The 13,339-nt window shown below is 41.2% G+C and overlaps 1 protein-coding gene across 4 annotated transcripts in view; it reads left to right on the forward strand.

Moving 5' to 3' along the window:
- The first annotated feature begins 10,414 nt into the window (after nucleotides 1-10,414).
- The window catches only part of CROT (carnitine O-octanoyltransferase), a 61,686-nt gene continuing 58,761 nt past the window's right edge, over nucleotides 10,415-13,339 (forward strand). For 3 of the 4 annotated variants that reach the window (XM_082846356.1, XM_082846358.1, XM_082846359.1), the window contains exon 1: nucleotides 10,808-10,899. The gene's annotated coding sequence lies outside the window, so the exon portion shown is untranslated. Of the gene's footprint in view, nucleotides 10,559-10,807; nucleotides 10,907-13,339 lie in introns of those variants that run through there. The other variant, XM_082846357.1, reaches the window with a different exon arrangement.

Genomic DNA, 13,339 nt, shown 5'->3' on the forward strand with positions numbered 1-13,339 from the left:
CTTCCTCATACCAACCCCCTCGCCTAACTCTGTAATGGGTGAGGGAATCCCAGATGGGGAGATATATCTGAGGTTTGCCTCCTGTCTCCTGACTCGGCCGCCCTGCAATAAAGCCTCTTCTCCCTGCAGAGAGCGTTCCCTTGGCATTGGTATCTGGGCATGAAGCCCACTCGCTCCTGTACAAGGATTGAAGGGGTTCAACGTTGTGGCTGGAGGCTAAAAAGTGGTGAGGATTAGATAACCGTGAGGGAAAAGGAAAAGGGAGGGAGACATTTTGTGATCAAACATCTGATTTCTCCTTTTTTCTCTATGTCTCATTAAAAATTTTTTATTAAAGAAATTTTCAAATACAAATGAATCTGTATACAAAACAGAAACAGACTCACAGACATAGAAAACAGACTTGTAGTTACCAAAGGGGAGAGGGAGGAGAGGGATAATTTTAGGAGTATGGGATTAACAGATACAAACTGCTATACATAAAACGGAGAAGCAACAAGGATCTACTGTATAGCACAGAGAACTGTACCCAATATCTTGTAATGACCTATAATGGAACTTAACCTGCAACAAACAAACAAACCACAAATCACTATGCTCTATACCTGAAACTTAACACAATGTTTGAAGTCAACTATACTTCAAAAAAAACTAAGAAAAAAAGATAAAGAAAATTTCAAACACAAAAGTGGAAAGAGTAGTATAATGAACCCCTTTGTACTGAACACCCAGCTTCAACATTTTGCCAACCTTGTATTATTATTTTTGGATGAAATTATTTTAAAGCAAATCTCAGATATGATTTCTTGTAATCTTTTTAAAAGAATATGAAAATCAATTCCCAGCAGTATTATGGATGAGCTATCTTTTACATTCTTTTATTTTTCCAATAATTTATTTATTTATTTACTTTATTTTTGGCTGCGTTGTGTCTTTGCTGCTGCGTGCACGCGGGCTTTCTCTAGTTGCGGCGAGCAGGGGCTACTCTTTGTTGCGGTGCACGGCCTCCTCATTGCGGTGGCTTCTCTTGTTGCAGAGCTCGGGCTCTAGGCGCGTGGGCTTCGGTAGTTGTGGCACTTGGGCTCAGCAGTTGTGGCTCACGGGCTCCAGAGCACAGGCTCAGTAGTTGTGGCTCATGGGGCTTAGTTGCTCTGTGGCAAGTGGGATCTCCCTGGACCAGGGCTCAAACCCGTGTCCCCTGCATTGGCAGGCAGATTCTCAACCACTGAGCCACCAGGGAAGTCCCAAGCTATCTTTAAGGAACACTCCACTAGATTTTTTTTTTATGCTGAATTAAATAAGGGAAAAAACTTAAAATGCATTGAAGAGTTAGCAAGCAAGAAAAGACTTCTCAGAATCAAAAAGCTAAGTAAAACTAAAAATAAGAGAAGTATGCAAAGAACTAAAACTGGTTTTCACCTTGAGGATTTTAACTTAACCCAGCTGGGCATGAGTTTCCATTCTTTCCATGCTTAGTGGTTTCTAAGGATTCAGGGGACAGTGCCCCAAGCCCAGTATCCACACAAGGCTGGGAGCATAATAAGAGATTTCTATTTTCCCACATTTATGCTGGGTTTGTTTTTGTAGGTCTTTTTCTTCTCTTGTGTTTCCCACTTAGAGAAGTTCCTTTAGCATTTGTTGTAGAGCTGGTTTGGTGGTGCTGAATTCTCTCAGCTTTTGCTTGTCTGTAAAGCTTTTGATTTCTCTGTCAAATCTGAATGAGATCCTTGCTGGATAGAGTCATCTTGGTTGTAGGTTCTTCCCTTTCATCACTTTAAATATGTCATGCCACTCCCTTCTGGCTTGTAGAGTTTCTGCTGAGAAATCAGCTGTTAACCTTATGGGAGTTCCCTTGTATGTTATTTGTCATTTTTCCCTTGTTGCTTTTAATAATTTTGCTTTGTCTTTAATTTTTCTCAGTTTGATTGCTATGTGTCTTGGTGTGTTTCTCCTTAGATGTATTGTGCCTGGGACTCCCTGTGCTTCCTGGACTTGGTTGGCTATTTCCCTTCCCATGTTGGGGAAATTTTCGATTATAACCTCTTCAAATATTTTCTCTGGTCCTTTCTCTCTTCTCCTTCTGGGACACCCATAGTGCAAATGTTGGTGCATTTAATGTTGTCCCAGAGGTCTCTTAGGCTGTCTTCATTTCTTTTCATTGTTTTTTTAAAATTCTGTTCCAAGGTAGTGAATTCTACCTTCTGTCTTCCAGGTCACTTATCCATTCTTCTGCCTCAATTATTCTGCTATTGATTCCTTCTAGTGTATTTTTCATTTCAGTCATTGTACTGTTCATCTCTGTTTGTTTGTTCTTTAATTCTTCTATGTGTTTGTTCTTTAATTCTTCTAGGTCTTTGTTAAACATTTGTTGCATCTTCTTGATCTTTGCCTCCATTCTTTTTCCGAGGTCCTGGATCATCTTCACTATTATTTTTCTGAATCCTTTTTCTGGAAGGTTGCCTATCTCCCAGTTTCATTTAGTTGTTTTTCTGGAGGTTTATCTTGTTCCTTCATCTGGTATATGGTCCCCTGCCTTTTCATTTTATCTATCTTTTGGTGAATGTGGTTTTCGTTCCACAGGCTGCAGGATTGTAGTTCTTGCTTCTGCTGTCTGCCCTCTGGTGGATGAGGTTATCTAAGAGGCTTGTGCAAGCTTCCTGATGGGAGGGACTGGTGGTGGGTAGAGATGGGTGTTGCTCTGGTGGGCAGAGCTCAGTAAAACTTTGATCCACTTGTCTGCTGATGGCTGGGGCTGAGTTCTCTCCCTGTTGGTTGTTTGCCCTGAGGTGACCCAACACTGGAGCCTACCCGGCTCTTTGGTGGGGTTAATGGTGGACTCCAGGAGGGCTCACACCAAGGAATACTTCCCAGAACTTCTGCTCCCAGTGTCCTTGTCCCCGTGGTGAACCACAGCCCCCTCCTGCCTCTGCAGGAGACCCTCCAACACTAGCAGGTAGGTCTGGTTCAGTCTCGCATGGGGTCACTGCTCCTTCCCCATGGGTCCCAATGCACACACTATTTTGTGTGTGCCCTCCAAGAGTGTATTCTCTGTTTCCCGCAGTCCTGTCTAAGTCCTGCAATCAAATCCTGCTAGCCTTCAAAGTCTGATTCTCTGGGAATTCCTCCTCCTATTGCCAGACCCCCAGGTTGGGAAGCCTGATGTGAGGCTCAGAACCTTCACTCCAGTGGGTGGACTTCTGTGGTATAATTGCTCTCCAGTTTGTGAGTCATCCATCCAGTGCTTATGGGATTTGATTTTATTGTGATTGGCCCCTCCTACCGTCTCATTGCGGCTTCTCCTTTGTCTTTGGATGTGGGGTATGTTTTCTGGTTAATTCCAGTGTCTTCCTGTCAATCATTGTTCAGCAGTTTGTTGTGATTCTGGTGCTCTCACAAGAGGGAGTGAGCTCATGTCCTTCTACTTCGCCATCTTCTGTTTAGGCTTAATCCTCTGTTTCCATGGAAACAGTATTTCTTTATTCTTTCAGAAGTACCTTTAGAAAAATGACCTGACTGCCTTTATTTTTAAGCTCCTCTCAAAATGAAAATTTGTTCCAACGCGGATCCTGAAGGTTCAGCAAAACTGTTCATGAATGACTGGTTTTATTTCATTTTTTTCCAGCTTTATGGAGGTATAATTGACCAATAAAAAGTGTATATATTTAGAGTATACAACTTGATGATTTAGTATATGTATACATTGGGAATGATTACCACAATCAAGTTAATTAATACATCCATCACCTCACATAGTTACTTTCTTTTCTTTTTGTTTCTTTTTTTTTTTGGCAGTGAGAACACTTAAGATCTGCTTTCTTAGCAAATTTCAAGTATACGATACAATATTATTAACTATAGTTACCATGTTGTGAGATCCCCAGAATAAGTTCATCTTGTAACTGAAAGCTTGACTAGCTTTGGAAACATCCCTTGAAGTTTTAGAAATTCCTATTAATTAAATAGCTGTCTCTGGTCTCAAGTGTTCCTTTCATATTTAAACTCTGTACAGTTATGTTATTTTTTTTCCTTAAGAGATATAGGTTGCTTCTCTCCTTTATTTGAACCTCCTTTTATTATCCTAAAAATGTTCTCTTCCCTACGAAAGAGGAATTGCTATCTAAATTATATTCTCCTATGAATCAGAGTGTTTATAAATGTGAGTCTGATAATTAATCAGTTTAAAATTTCATTCTTTTTATCCTGTATTTCTAACACTCAAAAATAAGAATTTGTGAGAAGAAACAAATTGTGCATATGATTATATTTAATAATCCATTTTTTAAATTTCAAAATATAAGCTATAATTCACATATCATAAAACTTACCCTCTTAGTTATACAATCCAGTGTTTAAAAATATATATTCACAAGGTTATGCAACCATCATCACTATCTAATTCCAGAACATTTTTATCACTCCAAAAGGACACCCCACACCCAATAGCAGTCTTTCACCTTTCCACTCACCCCCCAGCCCCTGGTAACTACAAATTTACTTTCTGTCCCTATGGGTTTGCTTATTCTACGAATGGAATATTTATGGAATCATATAAATGGAATCTCACGTATGTGACTTTTTTGTTTGCCCTCTTTCACTTAATGTAATGTTTTCAAGGTTAATCCATGTTTTATCAATACTTTGTTCCTTTCTATTGCAGTCTCTTTATCCATTTGTTGACAGACTTTTTGACTTGATTCCACCTTTTGGCTACTCTGAATAGTGCTGCAATGAACATTTGTATGTAAGTATTGTTGGAATACCTATTTTCAATTCTTTGGGGTCTGTATTTGGAAGTGAAATTGCTGGGTCATGTAGTAACTCGATGTTTAACATTTTGAGGAATTGCCAAACTGCTTTCCAAAGTAGTTGCACTATACTACTTGGCCATAAAAAAGAAAGAAATAATGCCAGTTGCAGCAACATGGATGCAACTAGAGATTACCATACTAAGTGAAGTAAGTCAGAAAGAGGAAGACAAATATCATATCACTTATATGTGGAATCTAAAATATGACACGATTGAACCTATCTACTAAACAGAAGCAGACTCAAGGACATAGAGAACAGACTTGTGGTTGCCACAGGGGAGGGGACTGGGGGAGGGATGGAGTGGGAGATTGAGGTTAGCAAATGTAAGCTATTATATATGAAATGGATAAACAACAAGGTTCTACTGTATAGCACAGAAAACCATATTCAGTATCCTATGATAAACCATAATGGAAAAGAATATACAAAAAAATGAATGTATATATGGGTATAACCGAATCACTTTGCTGTACAGCAGAAATTAACACAACATTGTAAATCAATTATACTTCAATAAAAAAAAACATAGCTGTGGGCTTCCCTGGTGGCGCAGTCGTTGGGAGTCTGCCTGCCGATGCAGGGGACACGGGTTCGTGCCCCGGTCCGGGAGGGTCCCGCGTGCCGCGGAGCGGCTGGGCCCGTGAGCTATGGCCGCTGGGCCTGGGCGTCTGGAGCCTGTGCTCCGCGGCGGTACAGGCTACAGCAGCGAGAGGCCTGCGTACCGCAAAAACAAACAAACAAACAAAAAAAACCAACAACAAAAAAAAGTAGCTGCACTATTCTATTCCATCTGCAATATGCAAAGATTCTAATTTCTCCACATTTTCCCCAACACTTGTTATTTTGCTTTTTTTTTTTAATAGTCATCCTAGTGGGTATAAAGTGGTTTCTCACTGTGGTTTTGGTATGCATTTCCCAAATGATTAATGAGTTGAGTATCCTTTCATGTTCTTTTTGGCCATTTGTATATCTTCTTTGAACAAATGTCTTTGTAAGTCCTCTGCCCATTTAAAAAAAATATATATATATTTATTTATCTGGTTGCACCAGGTCTTAGTTGCAGCAGGCAGACTCCTTCATTGTGGAAAGTGGGCTCCTTAGTTGCAGCTCTAGGGCTCCTTAGTTGTGGCATGAGAACTCTTAGTTGCGGCATGCATGTGGCATCTAATTCCCTGACCAGGGATCGAATCCAGGCCCCCTAAATTGGGAGCATGAAGTCTTATGCACTGTGCCACCAGGGAAGTCACCCTCTGCCCATTTTTTTAATTGGACAGATTTTTAAAAAATTTTGTCTCACTGTTTTAAGAGTTCTTTATATATTTTGGATGCTAGACCCTTATCAGATATACAATTTGCAAATATTTTCTAACATTCTGTAGGTTATATTTTCACCCTCTTGATAGTGTCTTTTGATGCAAAAATGTTTTTAATTCTGATGAAATCCAATTTATCTGTTTTTTTCTTTCCTTTGTTGCTTGCGCTTTTGGTGTCATTTCAAAGAATCCTTTGCCAAACTTAAGGTCTTTTAAAAAGAAACCTTAATAGAATCCTTTCTTCTTCCTCACTAGTACAAGCAGTACTCATGTACTAGTCAAGTACTAGCAGTACTTTAGTGGACCTGTGGATCTTTTATTTTCATGTTGTTATGAACCGATTCTATCCCTTAAAATTCATATGTTGAAGCCCTAATCCCCATTACCTCAGAATGTGACTGTATTTAGGGACAGAACTTTTAAAGAGACAATTAAGTTAATATAAGGCTGTTAGGGTGGGCCCTAATTCAATGACTAGTGTCCTGGTAAAAAGAAATTAGGGGGCTTCCCTGGTGGCGCAGTGGTTAAGAATCCACCTGACACGGGTTCGAGCCCTGGTCCAGGAAGATCCCACGTGCCATGGAGCAACTAAGCCCATGCCCCACAACTGCTGAGCCTGCACTCTAGAGGCCGGGAGCCACAACTACTGAGCCAGCGTGCCGCAACTACTGAAGCCTGTGCACCTAGAGCCCGTGTTCTGCAACAAGAGAAGCCACTGCAATGAGAAGCCCGCGCACCACAACAAAGAGTAGCCCCTGCTCGTCACAACTAGAGAAAGCCTGTGAGCAGCAATGAAGACCCAACACAGCCAAAAATAAATAAATAAAATAAATAAATTTATTTAAAAAAATAATTCTAAAAAAAAGTTCTAAAATTAGCTTATGGTGATTGCATAACCATGTGAATATAGTAAAATCCAGTGATTTATACACTTTAAACGGGGGAACTTTATGGTATGTAAATTATATCTTGACAAAGCTGTTAATTCATGTTCTGTTTAGTAATACAGAATTTTTCTGAGATATAAAGACATAATAGTTATCTTAACTCTTCCTTAGGATTTCGGTGGTAAATTTTTATATACGGTAAATATCACTAAAGGCAAGTCCAAACCACTGACTAGTACTAAGAAGAGGCCCTTTGTATGCTCATCTGCTGTTGGTGGTGGAGTTCTCGGCATCCAGTATATTTTAATTTGCTGTTAGCTGCTTTGTGAAGTGATTACCTGTCTACTGCCCCCATCCCCTCATTAAAAATAAGAAAATATCACAGAATTATTTCTTCAATATGTTCATTTTATACATTGGGATGAAAGTAGATTAAAGATCTGTCTCATAGATTAGAGCTATTTATACTACAACTCATTACTTCTTAGAGCCACAAGTCTTAGCAGTAAACTAGCTATGCAGATCAAAATGTAAATTACTGGTTTTTTAATACTTTTTATGGTGGAACTTATCCAAACTTGTCTATAAGATTTTGTCTAGGGCTTCCCTGGTGGCGCAGTGGTTGAGAGTCCGCCTGCCGATGCAGGGGACACGGGTTCATGCCCCGGTCCGGGAAGATCCCACATGCAGCGGAGCAACTGGGCCCGTGAGCCATGGCTGCTGAGCCTGCGCGTCTGGAGCCTGTGCTCTGCAACGGGAGAGGCCACAGCAGTGACAGGCCCATGTACCGCAAAAAAAAAAAAAGAAAAAAAAAAAAGATTTTGTCTATAGACTTGTCTACAAAGAGCTTTTTCTATTTGTGGTATACTGAGAAAGAGCTACATAGGATTAAAAATGAAAGATCTTTGATGTCAACTTAAAAACCTTATTATCACCGCTTGTAATACTTACAAGTTTTTCTCTAGAAAAATATTTTGACTCAACAATCAATTTTTAATCTTGGGACAACTTCTTGTTATCAATATATGTGATGTGCCTCACTAGCCACTATCACCCACTCCACTCTAAGAGTTGAAAACTAGTTCAAATTTAACCTGAACAGAACATAATTTGGAATCTTCCAATAAAACACATATTATGTATTTTGAAGAAAAACAAATCATTTTAAAATATATGCTTTGGGGGATTATTAGTACATCTGCTTATCAGTATATTTTTTTTTAATTTTTTTTATTTTTTACTTTTTGTGGTACGCGGGTCTCTCACTGCTGTGGTCTCTCCTGTTGCAGAGCACAGCCTCCGGACGTGCAGGCTCAGCGGCCATGGCTCACGGGCCCAGCCGCTCCGCGGCATATGGGATCTTCCCGGACCGGGGCACGAACCCGTATCCCCTGCATCGGCAGGCAGGCTCTCAACCACTGCGCCACCAGAGAAGCCCTTATCAGTATATTTTTAAACATCATCTTTTCTCCCCCTGCATACCCAAGTCTCTGTTCCACTCCTTTTCACTCAGTACCACAGGTTTTTCTCTTTCTAAGAATCCAGGAATCTTTACAGAAATATCTTGTTTCCTTTTAAATAAACATTAAGACTAGGAGAGAGGCAGTGAAGCTAAGTGACCCTAAAGCACCCACAGTCATTAAACATGCATAAACTTTAAGCGGTGCCAAAATTCACTAGGAAGGAAAAAAAATACAGTGAAGGTTTTTTGACTATTTTTAAAATTCTGTTTAAGAATAATATCTTGTAAGCCAATTTGAACATTATCCAGAACACAGAACTTAAATACTATGAGAGAAAAGTTCTTTACCGCACCTTCAGAAATTACTACTACAACTTTACAATCCCTTATGTGAAAACTTTTTTGGCCTGATATGTTTCAGAATTCAGAACTTTTATCAGAGAAGTGTGTCTGCCACATATTAAGTAACATCTCCATCAAGTGCGGAAGTTGCACTGTAACCAAACTCATTAATATTTCTGTAGAGAACTTATGAATATTCACACAAAATGAATATTCAGTTATACATAGCCTCAGTTCCCTTCTGGTCAGATTTTACTATTAAGGGACTTAGGAAAGACAGATAAAGGATCTATAATGGCACGTTAATTTGGAATCCAATTATTTATATTTGATATCCAGTTCAGAGCCACTGTAAACTATTTGTCTTTTCTTCCACAAAAATGAAAGTGTATTTAAAATGAAAAATGAAACAGTATATTTCAGGAGGTAAATGTAAAAATGATTTGCCTGTGAAAGTAAGTTAACTATATTATAATCTTCTTCTAGAACTTGCCTAGTTCCCTCTGGTTAAAAACTTCATGTCTTGGTGCGATAGTAAAAGACATCAGGTCAACCTCAAGCTTGCAGTGTGAGTCCTGGGGGCTTGGAGGACCTTGGGCAGCATGAAGACCTGTGGAAAGGTAGGGAAGCCCCGAAGGAGCAGAGTGCTGCAGCCTCTCTAAGCTGGGCAAATTTCACCCTCAGTGGATGAAGGAAAAGAGAGGTCAAGTAGGGATTTATGTGGTTACTGTTCTCTTCCTAGGACACGGAGTGAAAAATAGGATTCCTTTTTAAGGCGCTGGTATAAATTCTTACTTGGGGGTTACAAAAGGCGTCACACGGGGAACGGGGTAAGAGCGGCTGGTAAGCCATAGGTGGGGCTAGAAGAGGAACAGGTGAAAATGGGCCATCTGTTCCTACATCAGCTCCAGACGGTTAGGTAACTGCGTGAGCGGAGCACGGCCCTTAGAGCCCTCCGTGTCCCTGGCAATGCGCTGAGCTCCACCGGCAGCAAGTAGTTGACTGCTCCCGGGCTGTATTTGGACTGTTTCTCTTGTCCGCCCAGCCGAGCCTTGCCAGCGCCCGCAGCCTAGAACCCTGCCCGCAACAGACGACTGGAGGCGGAGCTAGGTCGCACCAGAGCGCAGGCCCGGCCCGCCCCCCCTCGCCTTCAAGTACGCGGGGGCTGGGGGGCGGAACCGTCGCGGCTTCCCAGCCAATCCCCGTTACCCGGTGCCCGTGGGCGGGACCCTCGCGGCTCTCCGTCCAATTGCCGCTCCGGGGCGGCCTCAGGGAAGCGGGCCTGCGCAGCTGTGCGCTGCGGCGGAGTTTTTCAGCCGCTGGGGGTTGGGACTAGTCAGCCGGCCGAGTAGCGCTCCGTCCCTCCCTCCCTTTTTCCTACCTCCCTCCCTTCTTCCTCCCTCCTTCCCCCGCTAACCCTTCGCGGGTGGGGAAAAGTTAAGGCGTTAGAACAGCGTTAAATTGTGGAGAGCGTGAGTTGCCAGGACTGGCGGGGGTGGCATAAGGCATCTCGCTTGCCGGGGTCTGCGAGGTATCCTTGAGGCTGGGCCGCTAGGCTGGTCCGTCTTGGTGCTTGGTTGAATTTCTCTCACCTGCTGGCTTCTGAAGTATGCGGAGCTGCGTTTGCGTTGGTGGGAGGAGTCTCCGACCTCTCGTCGCCCTCTACTCCTCTCGTCTCTAGAACCAAGCTTTGAACTTGCAGTCCTGCGACAAAGCGCCGGCACCAGATACCCGGGCACCGGGAGGTACATCGTTTCTGGGGACTGTCTCATGGAAGGGAGTGTGGTTGTCCTAGTAGTTAACCTAGTTAGTAGTGTAGTAATTTTTATTCAGCTTTCTGGCAGCTGGACTGTTTGCGTGTGTTTGCTGTGATTGCCAAAAGTTTGAGGCTTGGGGCCTCCAACCCCTAAGTTGTCCGTCTTCCACCTTCTTTTACTAGTTTCTGTTAATTTTGTACCCCTGCAATTGTTAAACTTGTTTTTCTTCCTGCCCACAGTCACCAGCCCAGTTCAAATCTCTGTGATTCCAAAACAGATTTGTTGCAACGCGCTCTTGGCAGTCCTAAACAATTGATCTTGGTGTACCGGTATGTGGTAAGCTATTTATTTTACTTGTTTCTGTTTCTTGTTTACCTGATTCTGTTTTCTACTTTGAGTTTACATCTTATTGCTCCCAGGAGGCCCACTGTAATTAAATCCAGCGTCATCATTTTCTTAATGCACTTGTAGGTTATTTTAGAATTGTATTATTTAATCCTTGTGATTGAGAGTTCAAAACAATCCTCCATGAAAGAATCTGATAATTCCTATTTTTACTGTGTACCTTTTGGTGAGTTAAGACTGTTGTGAGTATGGTACTGGTAGTCGTGGTCTCAGATTCCTAAAGTCTAGTGAGTGGTAGGGATGTATACAGAGAATAGCTTATTTTTTCTGTATCTGTGTGTTAGTTTCCTATTGCTACCATAACAATTTATCACAAACCTAACAGTTAAAAAAACATAAACTTATTAACTAGCAGCTCTGTAGATGGGAGGTCTCTGTAGGTTTAGCTGGATATGCTGCTTAGGATCTCACAAAGCTGAAATAAAAGTTTGTTGGTCTGGGCTTTCTGAGGGAGAATCCATCTCCAGGCTCATTGAAGTTGTTGGCAGAATTAATTTCCATGCAGTTGTAGGACCGAGGTTCCAGTTTCCTTAATGGCTGTCAGCTGGGGCCTCGCTCAGTTCCACGAGACCACCTGCATTTTCAAAGCCAGATAGCACCTCCAGTCCTTTTCATGTTTTTAATCTCCCTGACTAGTCTTCTGCCACCTCCTGGGGAAAGCTTTCTGGTCCGGAGGGCTCCAGTGATTAGATTAGGCCCACCTGGATAACCTCCCTACTTCAAATAAGGTCAATTGTGCAATAACACCATTACAGTCAAGGAAGTGATAATCTCATATTCACAGGTTCTGCGTATTAGAGGGGGCAGAATCATGGGGGCCGCTCATAGACATTCTACCTAGCCTGATATGGTTGTCTCAAAACTAGATTATTTTTACAGTGCAGTTTTTCAGGTATTAAAAAAAAAAAAGAAAACCCTAACAACAACTCTGATTATTTGAGTATCCTCTCTACAGATGAAGAAATTGAGGTAAAGTTATTTGTGCAGGGGCATATGGCTAGAAAATGGCGAGTTGGTATTTGGACCCAGATCTACATTTCTATTAGAACTAAAGGCATGTTTGCGGATGGTCAAAGTGAAGTGCTTCTTCCTATTTAGATAAGAAGAAGCAGAGGAATTGAGATCTTTGTTGTACCTCATTTTGGGGTTATATTAGTGGTGTAGGCTAAGCTCTTCTCCCCTAACAAAGAAAGCCAAACTACAATGGCATAAAAAAAAGATCTTTTTTTTTTTTTTGATACATCTAGAAGAAGGAGTCCAGGACTAGTAGGAAGATTCTGACAGCCTCAATACCTGGCTCCCATAAATGGGTACAAAGTGCTGTTCCAGTTGGGACTTTCCTGATAGGCAGGGAGGAGGAGAGAAAGCACAGGAGAACACCTGTAGTTCCTTACAGGGGAATGATCTGGAGGAAACATATACATCGCAAAGCCATACTGAGCTCCAAGGGAGAGTAGGAAAGATACAGCTATATGGCTGTCTACCCAGCTGAAACTCAGGATTCTGTTAAGAAAGAAGGGGGGAAGTTATATTGGCTGAAAACAGTCTCTGCCACACCATTGTTTTTTATAATGTTTTATTCTATAACTTTCTGAGTGGAATATTTTATTTGGCTTTGCAATTAGTTTTAACAGGTAGTATTTGAAAGGACAGGAAATTCTTATTCAATATTAATGTTTCTTCATTTCTCAACTGCTATTTTAATATATAATTTATAAAGGTTTCTTTGAGGAACCTCTTTTCACATTTTGTATTACTTTGATTTTTCTGAAAATTAATACATCTGTGGAAAAGGTACAAGATTGCTTTGGGATACATGAGATCATTCTGTTTAGGCCTCACACCACTGCAGGATTAGGTTACAGCAGCCTGTCATATGATTTATGCACTCTGTAACATTTTGTAACTCTGTATAGTTGGATGACTTCCACAACATTTCATATTTTCCTCTTCAAAGTTCTTTCTCTCAGCCCATTATCCTTTTCTACACATCTGAATTCTACCTACCCATTTAGACCTCACCCACTATCATGTAGCCTTTGTATGGGAGGAAGATTGTGGTTATACAGGTCTGGATTTGAGTTGTTGCTTTGACCTTAGGCAGTTTACTAAATCTCTCTTGAGTTTTGACTTCTTATGTAAAATGGCAGTGAACGACACCTTTCAGAGATAGTATGAATATGAGAGAGATAACACATTTTCTATAACACTTATTGCAGTACTTGGCAAATAGTAGGTGCTCAATAAATGATAATTATACTGGTCTTACTGATCACTCCTTGACCTCTAGCACTTTTGAGTCTACACTTTTTTTTTTTAATTGGTTTTCTCTCTCTGACAAGTTCATGAATTCCTAAGGACTAG

The sequence above is a fragment of the Leucopleurus acutus genome (assembly GCF_964270905.1).
Source record: "Leucopleurus acutus genome assembly, chromosome: 9".
NCBI classification, from domain to species: domain Eukaryota; kingdom Metazoa; phylum Chordata; class Mammalia; order Artiodactyla; family Delphinidae; genus Leucopleurus; species Leucopleurus acutus.